This window comes from Octopus bimaculoides, chromosome 13 (genome assembly GCF_046866305.1).
Source record: "Octopus bimaculoides isolate indiv1 chromosome 13, ASM4686630v1, whole genome shotgun sequence".
Taxonomy (NCBI): Eukaryota; Metazoa; Mollusca; class Cephalopoda; order Octopoda; family Octopodidae; genus Octopus; species Octopus bimaculoides.
Window position 1 is genome coordinate 18,526,336 of NC_142940.1, and position 16,364 is coordinate 18,542,699.

The window sequence follows — 16,364 nt, forward strand, 5'->3', positions numbered from 1 at the left end:
GCTTTTATTCTGCTCCTACGCCCGAGGGCCAGTTCTGGGGTGGCCTCGTGGCCGTTAAGGATCATGAAGGATTCTATGTGCATTAATACAGCCACCCAACTAACTGTTATTCTCAGCAGTCACAATCTTTCTCTACACGGCAATGAAAATGGCGGCAACCTAAGGGACAATGGTGAAGGTAAAGAATACGCACACCAACAGTTTTCGGTGTTTAGAGTTAGGATTAGATTTAGGGTTACGCCAAAAACGGGTGGTGTGCGTATTCTTTACCTCCGCCAGGGACGGTATCGTTCCCATCATCTTTTAACCCTGACCCTCGTATTTCATGCACCAAGAAAGAGTTCACAGGGACACATGCTTTTGTATATCACCTGTGTTCGGTCTGTTTACTTCGTACTCGTTCCTGAAAACTATACATAAGAGATCTCTACGATTTACCTTGCCTAACTGAAGTAATACTCTTCAAAAGATCAGCTAACGATACATACAACTGTAATTTGTGGGTATAAGGAAAGCTTCCGTATTCCTAACAAGGCACGATTAGGTGACTTAATTTTGTTTTCCCTTTCTCGCTCTTTAATAACAGAGTCAGGAAGAATAACATGGTACTTAGTTACACAACTTTGCGATAATGACTTCATTTGTGTGTAAACACCGATATCTAGTTTTTGAGTGTTACATGTAACGTTAGAAAACAGACGAATGAAAAATTCCTGACTTGACAGCGCCTCCACTCAATAAAGCTCATGTGTGTGTGTGTGTGTGTGTGCATGGGTGTGCGGGTGTTGTATTTGTGTATACTGCCAACATCGCTAATGAAGCCACTATCTTTAAAAAAAATCTCTTTATGTCAATATTATTTTTTCATCAAGAGTATCTTGTGACAAAGAAAAAGCATTTTTGTTTTGAATGTTGCCGAAAATGTGTTCTTTTAAAGTATTTTTGTTCATTTTCTTTATGCCAGGAGAGCGTATCCTTTTGCTGTCGCCGAAGACGGCAATATTTGCAAATATCCGAAGACAAAACCAAAATATTAAAATACTTTTTTACAATAATTTTTGTAAAAATAAACTCCAAACTTAATCAAGATTTCCTGGTTTGTAAAACCCAAATGAAAGAAGAAACTTCATCTACTTTGGTAAGGACAAAATGATTTTCATCTAAACCCTATGAAGTATCATGTTGTTGTTGTTGGCACTCCGTCGCTTACGACGTTGAGGGTTCCAGTTGATCCGATCAACGGAACAGCCTGCTAGTGAAATTAACGTTTAAGTGGCTGAGTACTCCACAGACACGTGTACCCTTAACGTATTCAGCGTGACACAGTGGGACAAGGCTGACCCTTTGAATTACAGGCACAACAGAAACAGGAAGAAAGAGTGAGAGAAAGTTGTGGTGAAAGAGTACAGCAGGGTTCGCCACCATCCCCTGCCGGAGCCTCATGGAGCTTTAAGTGTTTTCGCTCAATAAACACTCACAACGCCCGGTCTGGGAATCGAAACCGCGATCCTATGACCGCGAGTCCGCTGCCCTAACCACTGGGCCATTGCGCCTCCACGACATATCATGAACAGCCAACAATTCAGCAGTGAATAACAACAACAACAACATCGTTTCTTTCGAATTTTGATACAAGACCCGCAATTTCAGGGGAGGAGACTTGTCGATTACATCGACCCTCAAAGCTCAGTTAGTATTTATTTTATCAATCGCAAAAGGATGAAAGGCAAAGTCCGACATCAGCGGGGTTTCAACTCAGAACGTAAAGAGCCGACAGTAATACTTACTACTAAGCATTTTGTCCGGCGCGCTAACGATTCTCCCTGCTCGCTACTTTTTTAATTTTGGCACAAGGCCAGCAATTTTGAGGGGACGGGTATGTCGATTACATCGGCTCCAGTACTTGAATGGTAACTTATGCTGAATGCCAATTTCTTTCCCTTTCTTTTTGTGTGTGTATGTTCATCGAACAAAGAGTCCATTAATTACTATCTTGAATCAAGTAGGTATGTATCTTTTGTCTTTTACTTGCTACAGCCATCAGACTGCGGCCATACTGGAGCATGATCTTGAAGAACTTTAGTCGAACGAATCGATTCCAGTGCTTATGTTTTTTTTTTTCTTCATAAAGCCAGTTTCTTACTCTATCAGTCACTTTTGCTGAACTGCTAAATTATCGGGACGTAAACACACTAACATCGTTGATGAGAGAAGGGGAGGCAAACATCGACACATAGCTACCCCCCCCCCCCCAGCACACACGCACACATACGACAGGCTTCCTTCAGTTTCCGTCTACCAAATCCACTCACAAGGCTTTGGTCAACCCGAGGATATAGCAGAAGACACTTGTCCAAGTTGCATGTAGTGGGATTGAAACCGGAAGCATGTGGTTGGGAAGCAAACTTCTCACCACACAGCAGTATATGTATATATACACTTTTACTTGTTTCAGTCACTTGACTGTGTCTATGCTGGTGCAGCGCCTTAAAAAAAAAAAAATGATCTGTCAGAAGTGGGATTCGAACCCACGCCCACATTCATGGACCAGAATACTCGACGTTCTGGTTACGATAACATGTACCTTGAGTCTGGCGCCTTAGACCGCTCGGCCATCCTGACAGCTATATATGTACATATGTATATATATATATATACATATATATACATACATACATATATATATATATATATATATGTATATATATATATATATATATGTGTGTGTGTGTGTGTGTGTGTGTGTGTGTGTGTATATATATATATATATATATATATATATATATATATATATATATATATATATATATATGTGTGTGTGTGTGTGTGTGTGCGACTTCCCCTCCATATATATATATATATATATATATATATATATATATATATATATATAGGCCCGGAGTTATAGGACAATGAAACTGCAGCACTCTCTAGGTTCTCCCTACAAATATACTTTGTTGTTTAATACCAGATTATCTCCCAATCAGTAAATCTATGATCAAAAGTGTTGTAACCTGAGTAGCGTAGCTAGTGGTGGAGGTAGTGGTGGTGATCCGCCTCGGCGGCACTTTTATAGGGGTAGCACTTTTGGGTCTACTGTTTAAGTCTGTATAAGCTTGAGGTCTTGGGGTGGTGTTAGGTGGCAAACTGAAGTGCCGTAATGGGCGGCACACATTCGTTCTTGCCTTGGTCATTCCAACTTTTTATATAAATATCAGAGACTAACATTGTTCATTGTAGTCCACTTTATTTCAGATGGTCGGCTAATATTTGAAGCAAATTTAGCTGCCATTTCTGGCAAGTCGAGCAACTACATAAAGGCTTAATCATTATATATTGAGACTGTAGCGATCAATTAGACTCGTCACTTTGAATTATATAAATAAATGAAAATTAACGAGTCATATATCGAAGTGTTACAAAGTTGTTAGGTAAACATTAGGCAAACCGAGGTTGCACCTCAGCTTTTGTTGTTGGTGGTGGTGTTGTTGCTGTTCTTTGCAACTTAAAGCTAGTACAGCGACACAGAAACAAACGTTGTAATTTGTAATTAAAGCCTGTTTTGTCATCTTGTTATATATATATATATATATATATATATATATATATATATATATATATATATATATATATATATATATATATATATATATATATATTCTTTAACTTGTGTAAGTCATTTGACTGCGGCCATGCTGGAGCACTGCCTTTAGTTGAGCAAATCACATCCAGGACTTATTCTTTGTAAGCCTAGTACATATTCTATCGGTCCTTTTTGCCAAACCACTAAGTTACGGGTTGTCAAGCGATATTGGAGGACAAACACGAACGAACATACACACACACACACACACACACACGCACACATATAGGACAGGCTTCTTTCAATTTCCGCTAAGCATTTCGCCCGGCGTGCTAACGTTTCTGTCAGATCACCGCCTTTTTCATAAATAATTATTATTAGGAATTGTATAAACAAAATCGTTAAAATATTTTGTGTTGTAGAAGTATAACTAATTTATTGCACATAAATTTTAATAACAAAATGTTATATGGAGCCCCAAGGGTTATATGGACTCAAGTTGTGGACCACTGCTGTAGCGGTAGTGCGTCAGATGAATGTATTTTAGCATCTAGTCTATCTCCTTGTGTTTTCAGTTCAAATCGTACCAAGGTCAGCTTCATTTTTCAGTCTTCCTAGGCTGGTAAACAAAGTACTAATCCATGTTATTGTGAAGGTGCATGACCTAATGGCTAAGGTATTGACTTCACGATCATAAGATCTTGATTTCACTTTCCAGACTAGGTAGTGTAATGTGTTCTTGCGTAAAAAAACAAAAAACACAAAGCTGCTTTTCAAGTTACTGCAGTCCACTAAACTGTAAATGTGTTCCAGCAAGAGGCGGGACATTAATCCTTCGACGAACCGACGACCCGTTGAGGGGTGGGGAATGTTGTTATCTCAATCACATACACGCCATGGAAACCGTGTTAAGCTCCGGCTTTATGAGCTTGAGGGATCATGACAGACTAAAACAGTGCAACTGGCTGCGGAATCGCTAGAGCACCGGACCCTTTAGTATTTGTTCCGGCTCTTTATGTTCTGATTTCATATCTCACCGAGTGGTAAACTTGATCCTGGGTTTTCGCTGACTTTTTAAGAGTCTGCTCGGTTACTAGCATTTGGGCCAGGTTCCAACTTAGAGGATAATTTCCTCCCACCAGTTTCTGAAGCCCTAAAAGTTTCATGGGTAATGCCTTTCTCATGTAGTGGCTCAATTAACAGGTCTGCGTTTTGTCGATCGGCGGTCCGGTTTCGAATTGTGGCTGAACTAACTCAGTTTCAATTCTACTTTTTCATTGAGTGTCTTTTGAAAATACATCGTATACGATTCTTTCACTTCAACACACTGTGACCCCTTATCTTTAAATAAGGACTTGTACCTATATAACATTGCAAAATAACACACGTACGATGACGGGCAAGTGGCAAGAAAACCCATCATCGACATTTCTGAAAGTTATTTCAGGAGGTGCATAGTGGATCCTCCGTCAGTTTCGGCGATGACTATTCAATTGCTCAACCTACTGCATTCCTTTTCGTGAAATTAACGTGTAAGTGGCTGAGTTTTCCAGAGATATGTGCAACCTAACGTAATTCTCACACCGAATCAGCGTGGAACAATATAATAAAACTGCAATTGATTTACAAATAGATTTCAAAGAGCAAGATCGAAGAATTTTACTTCATACTGGACTGGTGCCTTATTATTTATCAACCACGATGAACAGTAAGGTTGTTGTCGGCTGGATTTGAATTCAAGGCATAGAGAACCAAAGCTGAATACCACTAGATAGTATACACCTAGTCCTAACCATTCCGATAATTCATCGTGTTTCTAAATACCCGTTATAAGACGCACATTTCTTCCTAAAAATGTGCCATAAAATCAGCCTGTGTCTTTTAAACTCACATTTACGGCTTACGTTATAGGCAAATAGTAACTAAGGAAAGAGCTTGTTGAAATTGAAAGCGCCCGTTTGAAACTGTCATGCTCTTTATAAGCCGTCATATACATTATATATATATATATATATATATATATATATATATATATATATATATATATATATATATATATACATATACACATACATACATACATACATACATGCATACATACAAAGATATATATCTAGATCGAAGACCACGATTAATACTTTTATTCTTTAAAATTCAAATATTCTACTATGTTTGCCAAAGTAGGTAATTCATTATTGCAAGCAGCAGTCGGTAAAGTATGTAATTGTGTTGTTAAGATCACAGATGTTGAATATATCGCTAATAACAATTTCAATTATGTAAATAGTTTAAATTATGTAAATACAAATTTCCTTATCTAGGACTGAAAATACTCATGAATTATGGGGGAGGAGACAGAAAGTTGAGTGTTTAATGATTTTCAGATATAAAGGCTTATAAATACAGACGTATATATATATATATATATATATATATATATATATATATATATATATATATATATATATATATATATATAGATGTGTGTGTGTGTATGTGTGCATATACATATGTATGTATGCACATATATATATGTGTGTGCATGTGTGTGTACGTATATATACAAAAATATGCATATAAACAAATATATATACATATATGTGTAGATATACATATACATACATATATATATATGCATGTATATATATATATATATATATATATATATATATATATGTGTGTGTGTGTGTGTGTGTGTGTGTGTGTGTGTTTGTGTGTGTGTGTATGTATATATATATATGGACATATATATATGTATATATATGCATGTATTCATGCATATACACAGATGTGTATTCTCTTAGAGTTCTTTTATTCTTTTTGTAGTTGCAGTTTTGGAGTACGGTCATTCTGGGGCAACGCCCTCAAAAGGTTCTGTCGATTATGTGTACCCCAGTACTAAATTCAATCTGGCACTTATTTTATCGACTTCGTAATAGAAGAATGGTGATGTAGATCGCGACGTGTTACAAGATATTTTTTGTTCAATGCATTGATTTTGTTTCTTTAAATGCCAGCCGACACAGAACATGAACATATAGGGATTAGTTACAATGTAAATAATCCCCATATGTGTTTTTTCTCCAGTTCTTCTTTATTTTTCATTGTTAAATGCAAAGTTATATTGCTTTGCAATCGTAACATATTATAAAACGCGCACCAGAAGATAAAGAGCAAAACTAGAATGACGGATTAAAAAACATTCCCTAAACGTAGCATACACAGTCAAGTAGATACTGGGTCATATGGACTCTGAAAGGAAAACCAGTGGGAAAATAAGCTCGCAGAAGTAGTGGGAAATAATATCACCATTCTTTGTGACTTATTGAGGTGAGAAATAAAATTGATAAAGCAAATCTGTTCATCAGGCAAACAACATGTGCATTCAATTAGAGATATTATATCACATACCGTCAGTTCGGAACTCCCAAAATGAGAAGATTTAATGGGATCATAAGCCTGCTAAAGTAGTAGAAAATACAGATACGAACATTCGTTTGGACATTTTCAGTCAAACAGGTCGAGCTATTCAGGCCAATAGACCAGATGTTGTGGTAAAAAATCACATTGATGTAATATGTTAACTTATATATATATATATATATATATATATATATATATATATATATATATATCAATCTCTGTACACTGCAACACCTCAGTGAAAACATTTGAAAGGTTAAGTAAATGCAATGACTTTAAAATAGTGGTTTCAAAAATGTGTTGTCGGAACTTTAAGGATAATATCCTTTCCATTAAGGCCTGAAATTTGTTGGTAGAGAGTAAGTCGATCAAACTGATCTCAGTGTTTCATCGATACGGTAAAGATAAAAGGCAAAGAGACAACCACAGAGGAACTTGAGACCAGAACGTATAAACGGACGAAATGCCTCTAAGCACTCTCTTCATCGTGCTAACCACCTTGCCACCTTAGCTTTGAGGATAGTTTCAAATGGCGCCCTTAAATACTATGATCAAATATCAAGAAACCTAAAAGTATCAGAACTACAAAGATTTATCTCAGGGGCGCAGTGTGCTTTCAATAAAACACACTGTAAACCTGAAAACATTTGAATCGTTTAAAATCTTTCAAAATCGCAAATATTACAAGCTTTTAACGAAATCTGGATCCTCAGTGTTTGGTTTCCTTCGTCGGAAATATATCATTTCTACTCATAAGTAACACCCACAGTAAAATGTCTAACCTGTTCCTTGATACAGTTCTATATTTAAGAGATGAGGAATTATTAACATTATTTACATTATTTACATTTGACGGATATTTGTCCTCATCTTGTTTGTTGTTAACACAACGTTTCGGCTGATATACCCTTCAGCCTTCGTCAGGTGTCTTGGGGAAATTTCGAACCTGGGTTCTCATTCCTAACGATGTTACTATTATTATATTAATATTATTATTACTATTATTAATCAGGTCGCTGCCGTGAATCGAACTCTGAACCTTGGGGTTAGTAGCCCGCGCTCTTAACCACTACGCCATATGCCCGTGGGCAATGTAAATAATGTAAATAATGTTGTTCCTTGATGTCTCTAGGTGCCACCTGGAAGTGTTTGTATAAAACAAAGCAGAAACAACAATGAAGTGAGTAATAACAATAATAATCCTTTCTACTGAAGGCACAAGGCTCAAAATTTGAGGGGAGGGGTATAGTCGATTACATCGACCCCAGTACTCAACTGGTACTTAATTTATCGACCCCGAAAGGATGAAATGCAAAGTCGACTTCGGCGGAATTTGAACTCAGAACGAAATTCTGCTAAGCATTTCGCCCGGTGTGCTAGCGATTCTGCCAGCTCACGACTTTACATAATAATAATAATAATAATAATAATAATAATAATAATAATAATAATAATAATAATAATAATGATGATGATAATAATAATAATAATCTTATTTGATCAAAACTGACATAAATGTAGGTTGGTTGGTTGGCTGTTTCTCCAGTCACTCTTTACAAAGAATAGAGAGATGGGCGAGAGAGAGAGGGAAAGAGAGAGAGAGAGAGAGAGAGAGAGAGAGAGAGAGAGAGAGAGAGAGAGAGAGAGGTGCAGAACAAGTGTGCATACTAGGCTTAGTGGTAGGTAATGAGTTAAGGAACGTTACCTACATACACGGAATGAAAAAGAAAGAATAATAGAGGATGCAGAAGAGAGTGAGTTAATGAGAATATAGTAAAAATAATTTTATATTGACAATTGATTTCAAATTTCCCTTTCGCTCAACTGGTATTTATTTTATCGATCCCGAAAGGATGAAAGGCAAAGTAGACTCGACAGAAAATGAACTCAGAATGTAAAGACAGACGAAATACCGCTATTACCGCTATATATATATATATATATATATATATACAAGAGTAAGGGCAGGGAATCGTCAATTAATAATAGAATTAATAATTAACAATTTTGCCAAGTAGTTCAGTATGAAAAAACCTTTATCGGTAAAACCATTTATCATCATAAATATACAGGGATTAGCATTGAGTTGCTTCTCCAACATACTGAAAATTTAGAAATAGCAGTCAAAGAACTACTGATTCTAAACTACAAATTTTTCTCTAAACGGATGGCGATATTTATGGCACACATAGAACAAAAAACCGGGAAGTGAAGAAGGCTTTAACGTTTCGAGCCTACGCTCTTCTACAGAAAGGAACACAGAAAGAAACAAGGAGAGAAAACAAAGAATGTGTAGTGTCTAGCGATCTGCATGTATACGTGTATACATACATACATACATATATATATATATATATATATATATATATATATATATATATATATATATATATATATATATATATATATATATATATATATATATATATATATATATATATATATATATATATATATATATATATATATATATATATATATATATATATATATATATATATATATATATATATATATATATATATATATATATATATATATGTATATACTGAAGGCACATGGCTCAGTGGTTACAGCGTGAAGCTTACGACCGTGAGGTTGTGAGTTCGAATCCCGGACCGGGCTGCGTGTTGTGTTCTTGAGCAAGACACTTTATTTCACGATGCTCCAGTTCAATCAGCTGTAGAAATGAGTTGCGACGTCACTGGTGCCAAGCTGTATCGGCCTTTGCCTTTCCCTTGGATAAGATGTGTGAGTGTAATGTGAAGAGGGAAGGTTGGTATGCATGGGCAACTGCTGGTCTTCCATAAACAACTAGCCCAGACTTTTGCCTCGGACGGTAACTTTCTAGGTGCAATCCCATGGTCATTCGTGACCGAAGGGGGTCTCCGCATATATATCTATATATATATATATATATATACATGTATACATGCAGACCACTATATATATATATATATATATATATATATATATATATATATATATATATATATATATATATATATACATATATACATGCAGATCACTATATATATATATATATATATATATATATGTGTGTATGTATGTATACACGTATACATGCAGATCGCTAGACACTACACATTCTTTGTTTTCTCTCCTTGTTTCTTTCTGTGTTCCTTTCTGTAGAAGAGCGTAGGCTCGAAACGTTAAAGCCTTCTTCACTTCCCGAGCGTTAAACTAATACATCTGTTTGTTGTCTACACCACCTATCTTTGTCTTTTGTTTTTTTGTGAATTCTCCCCCTATATATATGTGTGTGTATCTATATACACGTACATATGTGCTTGCGTACATACTAGCTGACATACCGGTAATTCCCGGAAAAGCGGGGCTTATCCCTTGATTCCGTTCTCATAATTGTTTCGCTAATCCAATAACAACAATACAAAGTATGTAGCCCTTAAAACGGTTTTTGTGCATTTACAGAGAATACCGAACTGTCTTACACAGGATCTTGTTTTTAGGAATTCCCAATAAGTTATGAATACCCAAATTGTGAAGTCAGTTATGTAATAACATGAAATTAGTTACCCGATAGTAAGAATTCAAATAAAGTAGTCCCGAAAAGGGCTTTAATGCGTTCCCAGAGTATATAGAACTTGGGAGGAAATACTAATAAGGTATGTATACTAAAATCGTGAAGCATGTTACGTAATAACAGGCTAATCAAATATGAGATAATAACAATCCAAAGTAAATAACTCTGAAAAGAACTTTTGTGTGTTCCCAGAGAATATTACTCCCAGGGGCACGAATTTTGGTATATTCGTGAATAAGTCACTAACCAAAATGAGTGGATCTATTGTTTAGAAAAATGCTATTTACTTGTTTAAGGGTTGTACTGGATAAATTGCGAATGTAACTCTAACAGTTCAAATACTAAGAAATAAGCACACTCAATTTCATTTTTATCAAATGATCTAGGGAAATGAATGGGTCATTTCCCTTGGCTATATATAAGGATCCCTTCCAGGGGCTCTATTATCGCTTTTTTTTTCAACAATCTAAGTATTCCAGACATGAGTCCTACTCACATGTCAAGTTTCATCAAAATCGATAAAATAATGTAGGAGGAGTTAGCTAACAACTCCACAGACACACCCACAGACAGAATTTCCCACATATGTAGTAGATGTTTGTGTATGTGTTTATATATATATATATATATATATATATATATATATATATATATATATATATATATATATATATATATATATATATATATATACATATATATAATCATAAATATACAGGGATTAGCATTGAGTTGCTTCTCCAACATACTGAAAATTTAGAAATAGCAGTCAAAGAACTACTGATTCTAAACTACAAATTTTTCTCTAAACGGATGGCGATATTTATGGCACACATAGAACAAAAAACCGGAGGGAAAAGCATAAACAAAACAAGTCTTTAGTTAATCGGATACGCTCGTTTCATGGTTAAGAGAATGAAAATTTCTCTATTCCAAATCTTCAGTACGATATTCTGATAAATTTGAAAGTGTCTCTAAAAAAATTCACGGTAATTTTTGGCCTTGCGACACCAAAAATCAACGATAAGAAAGGCACTTACGAATTCATCGGCTAGTGTGTTCAGGCATCCCGCTTTTCCCTCCGGTTTTTTGTTCTATGTGTGCCATAAATATCGCCATCCGTTTAGAGAAAAATTTGTAGTTTAGAATCAGTAGTTCTTTGACTGCTATTTCTGAATTTTCAGTATGTTGGAGAAGCAACTCAATTGCTAATCCCTTATATTTATGATGATATATATATATACATGTATATATATATATATATATATATATATATATATATACATGTATATTGCATATATATATATATATATATACATATACATATCTCCATATAAATATATATATATATCAACTTTAAATAGAGCTCAAAATTGATCCGTTGAAAATACTTTATTGCAACAACAATTTTGATCAATTTTGAGGTCTATTTAAAGTTGATATATATTCAAAGACTCAACTGTGAGCTTTCTGCTAAGATTGTTAACACATACTATATTTTTTACCAATTTTTTTGGTTAAAAAAAAAATATATTTAATATATATATATATATATATATATATATATACATGTGTTTACATATATGCATATATAGTTATATAGTATCACATATAGTTATACATCATTGAAAGGTTGAAAGTTAATATACTACGATATTCGCCCAAAGATAACATCTCTTATGGATGTGCTGTGTTTAAAACATAATATATATATATATATATATATATATATATATATATATATATATATATATATCTGAAGGAGACGAAAATTGCCCCAGCAACAGCTAGAGAGAACGCTAGATGCATTTAAGTCCAATTGAGACTTATCAACAGTGCGTCGCATGAAGGCAAGCTTACTATCAGCATTATCTCCATTGAAGTACATTCGCATGTTGACGGTAAGACTCTGCCACTGAATGCGGAAACAAACATATTTTGAGACGGGCATTGAAGTGATCAACTCGGAATTACCGAGGAATTACAGTCAGGGTTTAACTATGCAAAAACAGAACCATATCCACTCTTCTACTACCTGTGCTTTGTCTTTAGTGTGTGCGTGGGTGTGAAATAGTTAAGTAACAGCAATGATATCATCATCTTTGATAAAAAGGTCGTAACAGGAAACTTGACAACTTCCGTTACTATCTGAGGTCCTCTTGATATTGCACAAAAATTATTCATATTATGTGAGGTCTAAGGGTAGCTTAAATATGCAGCTGCTGTTATTACGTATTGTTATGATACCACTTCATACCACTGTAAAAGCCATGAGCCGTCTTAGGTGAGCGTCTGGCTGCTTTGTCTAGCATATAGTACAAAATATGCCTTGTCTAGCATATCGTATAGAATATCTGCCCTGTACTATCAAGAGCATCACTAAAGAAGAGTCTTCCTTTGCTATTTTCAATGCTGTTCATGGTGTCGTATGCTTATGGACATCTAACAAGCGAGGTTCATTTTACTCACAAACTGAAACAAGGCTTAAATATCATTGTTGATTGTTTCGAAAGATTTCTTGTACCACCTTCATATGTTAGTGTATATTTGGCAGCCACAACTAACCAATTATTAAGAGCCTAAAAATCTAAGAAGTTTCTTTGTGGGAATTTCTTTTGAGTGCATAAAATGTTGCACAGCACAGAACCCACTTTCAGCGTAATGAGCTATACAAGGCAATGATACAACAGAGGATGAGACAACCAGAAAGCAACTGCATTTCAGGTTTTTATATGAGGTTACCTTCCCTTAGAAGGAAATTCTAAGAACTGATGGTCTTTAACAGGTGCTACTACCCCAGGTCAGAACAGACCTAGGAGCAACAGTGGGTACGAGGTGGTCCGTATTCCCCTCGAAAACCTGGGTTTCCCGAATCAAGGACCCAATACCGGAGGAGTTTAAAGTCATACATAGCTAGGAGTGGCTGTGTGGTAAATAGCTTGCTTACCAACCACATGGTTCCTGTTTCAGTCCCACTGCATGGCATCTTGGGTAAGTGTCTTCTATTATAACCTCGAGCCGACCAAAGCCTTGTGAGTGGATTTGGTAGACGGAAATTGAAAGAAGCACACACACACACACACACACACACACACACATGCATATGTTTATGTGTCTGTGCTTGTTCCCCCACCATCGCTTGACAACCGATGTTGGTGTGCTTATGTACCCGTAACCCAGCGGTTCGGCAAACGGATCAATAGAATGAGTACTGGGCTTACAACGAATAAGTCCTGGGGTCGATTTGTTCTACTAAAGGTGATGCTCCAGCATGGTCGCAGTCAGATAACTGAAACAAATAAAAGAATATATATATATATATATATATATATATATATATATATATATATATATATATATATATATATATACATATATGTGTGTGTATGTATGTAACTATACGTGTCTGCGCCTGTGTTTGTCCCCCACCGCCTGACAACCGGTGATAGTGTGTTTGCGTCCACGACAAAAGAATAAATACAGGCTTAACAAAAAATAAGTGCTGAGATCGAGTCATTCGACTAAAACGTCTTCAAGATGGTGCCCCAGGATGGCCGTAGTCTAATGAACGAAACAAGTAAAACGTAAGAGATAAAAGAGGTAATATGTGTGTGTTTTTGAGCGTTTGAGTGTATGTGTGTGCTTGGGTATGTATAAGCCTGTGTGCGTGCGTGTACATGTGTATGTGTGTGCTTAGGTGTATGTGTACATGCATCTAACTGTCATTGTCTCTATGCATCTATGTGTTTATGGACTTCTACATATTTTATGCGTGTGCTAACTCTATATCATCTCTGTCTCTTTACCCTTCTCCCTCCCTCTCTCTCTGTCTCTCTCTCTCTCTCTCGCACACACACACACACACACACACACACACACACACACATTCACTCTCTCTCTCTCTTTCTATCTTTGTTTCACCTACCATTCTATCAATTAAAGTTAAAATGAATCATTTACCCAATCATGACTGATTATATATTCATATAAATGCGATTAGCAGTTCAATTTGCATATATGTTTAAGATATCGGGGTGTATGTGTAGGGGCATTCGCCTATTTTAGCGAATTTAGGAGTTTCATGTATCTTATATGGCTTTTCTACGAAATAGTTGCCCCCACCCACCCACACGCATATCATTATAAATATGCAGATAAATATATTTGTATATACATTGTCCGTCATACGCTGGTAGCCACACTGACAAATATATGTAAGCACTGATAGATTTAGTGCTATATTGGTATTTAAAGGATTGATAGAAAAATGACAGGAAAGCAGATAGGTAGAAAGCAGATATAGATAGACAAATAGACAAACAGATAGATAGATAGATAGATAGATAGATAGATAGATAGATAGATAGATAGATAGATAAATAGATAGATAGATAGATAGCAATGATAGATAAAACCGATAGAGATGTAATTAATGGCGGAAAAATGAGGAAACACGAAAGTAGAAGAAATAAAAAGAATAAGGCGGAGTAAAATGAGAAAGAGGCAGAAAGCAAACAATAGAGAGAGAGAGAGATAGAGATAGATAGATGGATGGGTTGATACATAGTGAGTGAGTGAGAGAGAGAGAGAGAGAGGGGGGAGGAATGACAGAGAGGCTCTCTCAAGCAATAGGAAGTTATATAAAAGAAAATCAAAATTAAGATATTGAAAAAAAAAAAACATACAAAGATTTTAAGAAAGACAACTGAAGTTGGCGGAGGAAAGTGAAGAAAGAGAGAACATATGACGAGAGAGAGAGAAAGAGAGAGAGAGAAAGATAGATAGAGAGAGAGAGAGAGAGAGAGTAAAGAAGTAAAAGAGGAAGTGTGTATGTGTGTGTGAGTGTGTGTGTTGGCCGTGGAGAGGTGTAGGAGAGAATTGTGACAGCTGGTCAATAAAAAAATATGTATAATATATATTCAAGAGTAGCCTCATAATATTTTATAGTTAAACGTTAAAATTAAGTTTTCTCATTTCACTAGTAAATATTGATCAAGAATTTTCGTTTTTAATACGCACACACACACGCATACACACACTCACACAGGCTCACACGTTTATATGCATGTTTGTATATGTATACCAAATAGATTTGTAACGTTTTACAATGCTAATATTAAAATGAATATATATTATAACATGAATATATAGGTGTGGCTGCGTGGTAAGAAGCTTGCATCCCAACCACATGGCTCTGGGTTCAGTCCCATTGCGTTTCACCTTGGGCAAGTGTCTTCTACTATTGCCTCGGGGAGATTCATCGTGACACAGAGTGTGACAAGGCTGTCCCTTTGAAATGCAGGTACAACAGAAACAGGAGTGAGAGAAAGCTGTGATAAAAGAGTATAGCAAGGTTCACCACCACCCCCTGCCGGAGAATAGTGGAGGATTTGGTGTTTTCGCTCAATAAACACTCACAACACCCGATCTGGGAATCGAAACCGCGATCCTACGAGCGCGAGTCCGCTGCCCTAACTACTGGGCCGTTGTGCCTCCACTTAAATACATATAAATATACCCATATACATATATATGTATACATACATACATACATATATATATGTATCTCTCTCTCTCTCTCTCTCTCTCTCTCTCTCTCTCTCTCTATTTATATATATATATATATATATATATATATATATATATATATATATATATATATATATATATATATATATATATATATATATATATTGAAAACTCATTTAAAAATCCAGATCATGAGAGTAAACTGCCAGGATCATTGGATCATTACTGAATTACATCTCATACAGGTGTAAAACGAGTGATAGC

The 16,364-nt window shown here is 35.6% G+C and overlaps 1 non-coding gene across 1 annotated transcript; it reads right to left on the reverse strand.

The window, feature by feature from the left end:
• Window positions 1–2,507: 2,507 nt before the first annotated feature.
• Trnal-caa (transfer RNA leucine (anticodon CAA)) lies at window positions 2,508–2,622 on the reverse strand. Its single transcript has 2 exons — window positions 2,585–2,622; window positions 2,508–2,553 (listed from the first exon to the last, which is right to left on the reverse strand). It is a non-coding gene; the product is annotated as a tRNA-Leu (tRNA).
• Window positions 2,623–16,364: the final 13,742 nt, after the last annotated feature.